Raw genomic sequence first — 6,000 nt, 5'->3', positions numbered from 1 at the left:
ACAGGTCCATAGCCGTGCACTCATTTCACATCACTCTACCCTTCTATTCCACAATATTTATCTATTATAGTTGCTTTTTTCTCTTTCTCACCATGGTGGTAATTTAGGCTTTTTGATTCTCCATTTCTTTCTCTTTGTTCTCCATCACCAATTGATGGTGATTCACCCCTTCGGTCTTATTCACTTTCACACCCTACTTCAAGCTTTTGATATCACATCTTATATGCAACCTGACTGCAAGGTTCTTCACTATTTTATCACCCCACCTATTTGGTGTATTGGGTACAGCTGCATAATCACTATTCACCTCTTACACTGGTTGTCCTGGGTCTACCTCATATTTTCATATATACATTATTATTACCTTATATCTATATTTATTTTGATATTCATTATCATTCGATGTCTCTTCATAGAGCCATATTGTATCATCTCAGCTTATGACCCAACATGACAACCTATGGTATGTTTATAGACTCTGAGCCTTGGCTCTGTGCGGAGTACTATATGCTCCCTCAGTTCCCTTCCAGACGAATTTATGGGTGACCAGCAGCCCCACTGTTCATCATTATCTGATTGTAAGTTAATTTTCCCTACTCATTCCTTAATTTATCCTTTTATTGGATGCCATGTCATTCTTGTCTTACTACTTTTAGATCTGCCTGCTCCTGATGAGTGAAAACATTCTTTCACGAAACGCGTCGAGCGTTATAGGCTACGTATATTCAATACCCATTTCAGCATGCATCCAATCAATACTATTACCATATATCTGCTGGTTTATCAATATTTTTGTTGTTGTTTTATAATCCATATGATTTTATATAAATATCTCATTGTATACAGTTTATGTCCCCCCTAACCGATTGTATGTATTTTACCTATGCTAACTGCTATGTTATTTGCCAATAAACACACGATGTTGATCATATGCTCTTTTTTATGCTTACCAGCGAAAGTGTATATATTATCAAGAAATCATTGTGTGCGTACTGACCACACCTCATGTAAAGTCCCACCCTTTTTATTTTGTGAACACTATGTGTTCCATATATTTTAATAATATAACAGGGATGGAGACTCTATAGCAGGAGTCTCAATTAAAGTCCCACTTTCCTTTACATTTTCCTTTTCCCGAATCCCCTTCCCCTCCCCATGTTTCCCTTATTCCCATTCAATAAATAAAATTATATTATTGATTAGATTATAATTCATGTGTTTGTGTTTCAAATTTATCACATCTGGGATGTCTACTAGAGTCTTGTTTTGGTCAGGTTTAAGTAAGTATTTACTAAGGGGGGCGTGGCTAAGATGGCGGCGTGAGCAGACGTCTTCCCTGGAGCTCTGCTGAATTCCGGCTCTTTTCTCCGCACTAACCCTGCTGATCCTCTCCCGCTGTGACTTTTCCAGCTGCGGATGCTGTCCAGGACCTCGGGGCGGACGAAGGGCGGGGAGAAGCTTAGTTTTCCTCCGGTAATCCCGGCCCTTTCTCCCGAGGTGCTCTCGAGTGGTGGCGGGCCGGCGCTGCGCGCCAAGATTGCGTCTCGGGCGGAGGAGCAGGAGACCCCGCCAGCGCAGCCCCCGGGCATCCCGGAGGTGATGGCGGCTATCTCGGCCTGCCAGGCGGCTCTCACCAATAAGATTGAGGCGGTACAGCTGGATGTCAGTTTAATCCGCCAAGACATGGATAAAATTAGGTCCCGTGTGGCTGAGGTGGAGGGGCGTGTGGGACAGGTGGAGGACACCCTGCACACTAAGGTAAAAACTTTAGAATTTCGGGATGAGGATGCTGAAAATCAATGTCGGAGGAACAACATCCGTATTATTGGCCTGGCGGAGGGCAAGGATGGCACGGCGTTTGTAGAGGACCTGTTTTGCGGCCTACTGCCTGAGGCCCACCTGTCCCAGCACTTCACAGTGGAACGTGCGCACCGGGTCCCGCCCCAGCCGGGCCCACCCGGATCCCCCCCACGTACCTTAATCCTGCGGCTACTGAATTTCCGCGATAGGGATGAAATCCTCCGGGCGGCGAGGGCCCTGGGAGAGCTCCGTTTCCAGAACAATCGCCTGATGTTGTTCCCGGATTACTCGGTGGAAACTCAAAAGATGCGTAAATCCTATGATGCTGTAAAGGCCTCCCTGCGCTCCCGTGGGATCAAGTACAGTGTCCTCTTCCCTGCCAAGCTGAGGGTGGTGGATGGTGAGTCGGTGTGTTTCTTCCATTCCCCTAAAGATGCTGCTGCCTGGTTGGATACCCTTCCCCCTCAAGATAGGGGCTGATGGACGTCCCTGGAACTCTGGCTGTGCCTTCGGATTTCTCTCTTATTCCATTTAACTGGGTTGTCTCTGGATCCGTGGTGTCCCTCGCTGTGATGAACAGGTAACTGTTGTTGTTTCCCGGTCTGGATGCCCCTGGTTTCCCTTGTTCCCTGGCGGATACTCACCTGTTGTGGGGTTGGGCCGTTGCCCCCCTTGGGGACTGGGGGCTGGGGTTAGGCCATGCAGTCGCAATCACCTTGTTGCTGCCCAGTTATGGATACCATCGTCCTTCTGTTTACATGTCCCTACACGTGGATTTTGTTTTTTTCTTTTTCTTTTCCTATTTTTTTTTTCACTGGAACTCGTTCTGCCTTGAGTGTGTGCCCCTGGCTTGCCCAGGTGAACTGTTGCTGAACTCTGACGACTGTTGCCGGTCGGCATCTCCTGTGGGATAGACTGCCTCAGACACTCCGGGCCGTTTGCTCCATCTTGGATCCTGGGGCTCCGGGATTCTTTGAGACGGTCCGGTTAGCCATGTGCCTCCTAACTGTTTTTTATTGCCCTCGGGCCATTGTTTTGGGTTTTAGGCGGCCCTGTGTTTTTGGGGGTCTGCGGGGTGGGGGGAAGGGGTTCTTGGCTGATCTTGGCCTGTTGGAGGTCCCGTTGGACTTCTGTTTGGTTTTTTGGATTGTTATTACTAATGTTTTTTCCTTTTACAGGTTCCTTTTTCTCATGGACTTGACACATTTATGTTGGCTGGTGGGGAGGGATGGTTGGGTCTCTTCTGCTATTCCTTTGCTGCATTGCATGTCTCTGTTCCCTCTCTGCCCTCTCCCTGTTTGTCACTCTGCTTTTCCTTTCCTTCCCTTGTGATGTCTGATATCTCTATCCTCTCCTGGAATGTGCGGGGTCTTGGCTCGGCTGTGAAGCGGTCCCTTGTTTCCAACTTCACAGCCGAACCAACTTTCAGCTGCGGGTGTTGCTGCGGGGGGGTCCGTCGGGCGGGGGTCTGTGGCGGTTCTCCCGGTATTGGGCCACGCACGAGGTGGTGCAGGAGCGTGTTCAAGAGGGGATTGGTCATTTTTGGCAAACTAATGAGGATACGACTGACCCGAATATCCTTTGGGACTCCTTCAAAGCCTGGCTTCGGGGGGAATATGGGTTGCGCATTACTGAGGTGCGTAGGGCCTCTGAGAGATCTCTGGGGGAATGGGAGAAGGAGGTGCGGGCGAGGGAAGAGGCCTACATAGCTGACCCCTCTTCGACTACTTACGGTCTCTGGCAGTGCGCCCTTCGTGAGGTCCATCTGGTGCGGATTGAGTTGACCCGTAAATCTATGCTGTCTTCTGCCCAACGGGTTTATGAATACGGTAATAAGAATGGGAAACTCCTGGCATGGCTGGCAAGGGGTTTTACCCCGTCGGTTCATATCAGTGGGATAAGAGCGCTGGATGGGGGGCTCCTCCGATCACCGGGGGACATTGCTGCCCGATTTCAATCCTTTTATGAAACCCTCTACTCTTCCAGAGTGGATTACACTGCTGCGGAGCTGAGTCACTATCTGGATCGGGTGGACTTCCCGGTGCTAGACGCTGAGGTTGGGGATGCCTTGGAGGCTGCCATCACTTTGGAGGAGGTGCAGGAGGCTCTCAGCCTCCTGCAGTCTGGTAAGACCCCTGGAGCTGATGGCATCCCCACGGAGGTCTATGTGGGATATCAGGAGCTCCTGGCCCCCGTCTGGTTTCCCTGTTTGAGCACAGTTTTGCCCAGGGCTCTCTTCCAGAGTCTATGTGGGAGGCGGTGATCGTACTGGTTCCCAAGCCTGGGAAGGATCCGGAGGATTGTGCCTCATACAGGCCGATCTCCTTAATTAATGTTGACGCCAAAATTCTGGCTAAGGTGTTGGCCCGCAGGGTGGCGGGGGTACTTGATGCGCTGGTGCAGGCGGACCAGACGGGATTCATGCCAGGTAAAGGTACAGATATTAATTTGAGGCGTCTTTTCCTTAATCTAGTGGCTGACCATGTTAACCCTGGGCAGCGAGTTATAGCCTCTCTTGATGCCGAGAAGGCTTTTGACTCGGTTGAGTGGGGGTTCCTGTGGGAGGTTCTCCGACGGTTTGGCTTCGGCCCCAATTTTCTCACTTGGCTGACTATGCTTTATCACTTGCCCACTGCTCGGGTTCGCACCTCTGGTGGGATCTCAGGTTCTTTCCCCCTGCAGAGGGGTACTCGGCAGGGTTGCCCTCTCTCGCCATCCTTGTTCGCTCTGGCTCTCGAGCCCCTGGCGATCCTGATCCGGGGTTCCCCCTATATGGTGGGTCTGCGGGTGGGTCCCCTGGAGGAGAAGATCTCCCTTTACGCGGACGACGCGCTGTTGTACTTGCATGATGCTAATGATTCCCTGAGGGCTGCCCTCAAGATTTTCAATGAGTATGGTCGTTTTTCCGGGGTGCGTATCAACTGGTCCAAATCGATCTTGTTCCCCTTGGACCCGGGGGCTAAGACGGCGGCAGCCCGACCCCCCTGCGCTGGGTGGACCAATTTTGATATCTGGGTATCGAGGTGCGACGGGACCCGGCCTCCTTTCGATCTCTGAACCTTGACCCCCTTGTGGCTCACCTCCGGGATAGATGTGCCCTTTGGGCCACTTTACCTCTGAACCTTATGGGTAGAATTAATTTGCTTAAGATGATTTTTTTGCCTAAATTTCTATACTTTTTTCGTAACTGCTCTGTCTGGCTACCGGTTTCCTTTTTCAGGACTATCGATGGCTGTGTGAGTTCCTTTATCTGGGCGGGGAAGTCTCCCCGTTTGGCTAGATCTACTCTGTGCCTGCCGTCGAGCTGTGGGGGCCTTGCGATGCCTGATTTCCGGACCTACTACTGGGCGGCGGTGCTGGTCACCGTTGGCTGGTGGTATGCGCAATCACGAGGGAATGCGGCAGTTTGTCTGGAGGCTGCTCTGGTGGGTTCTCTGCAGGGCCTTAGTAATCTGGTATATAGGGGATTTAGGGCTTGCCCCCCAGCTCTTCAATCTACTAGGGTGACGCTGTGGGTGTGGGGGGCGGCGAGGCGCAGGTTTCTGTCCCCTACCCAGTGGTCGCCGGTTTGCCCTTTGTGGGGGAATCCTAATCTGGGGCATCTGGTATCCTTACCGGATCCCCAGCTGTGGGCGCTTTATGACGTGCGGACTCTCCAGGATGTGTGCCCCGGAGGCTCCGTTCTCCCCTTTCCCGACCTTTGTAGGGCGAGGGGCCTGCCTGGCTGGATGTATTTCAGGTACCTGCAGCTGCGGCATGCGCTTCGGGCTCAATTCCCTGCGAATATTACTCTAGTGATGGACCCGGTGGAGGAGCTGCTTGCTCATGAACTTTTGGCCAAGCCGCTCTCCTCTCTTTATCTTACTCTGCAGTGTTCCCATTCTCCCAGAATGGATAAGCTGTGGGACATGTGGAAGGAGGACCTGCCCGGCCTCGAAAGGAACGATTGGGAGGACTGTTTTGAGACCGGTACCAAGTTGATGATATCTGCCAGAGACCGTTTGATTCAAACCAAATTTCTGCATAGAATCTACTATACCCCCCAGAAGCTACATAGAATTTTCCCTCAGAGATCTCTGAACTGTCCGGGATGCCTTACCAATGTGGGAACTTTCTTACATATGTTTTGGGAATGCCCCAAGGTGGCCATGTTTTGGTTGCAAGTTTTTGATGTCATCAATCACAGGTTGGGCTTGGCTC

The sequence above is a fragment of the Pelophylax lessonae genome (genome assembly GCF_965119305.1).
Source record: "Pelophylax lessonae genome assembly, chromosome: 1".
Taxonomy (NCBI): Eukaryota; Metazoa; Chordata; class Amphibia; order Anura; family Ranidae; genus Pelophylax; species Pelophylax lessonae.
The sequence above is the reverse complement of the archived record's forward strand: the minus strand, read 5'-3'. Positions refer to the sequence as shown.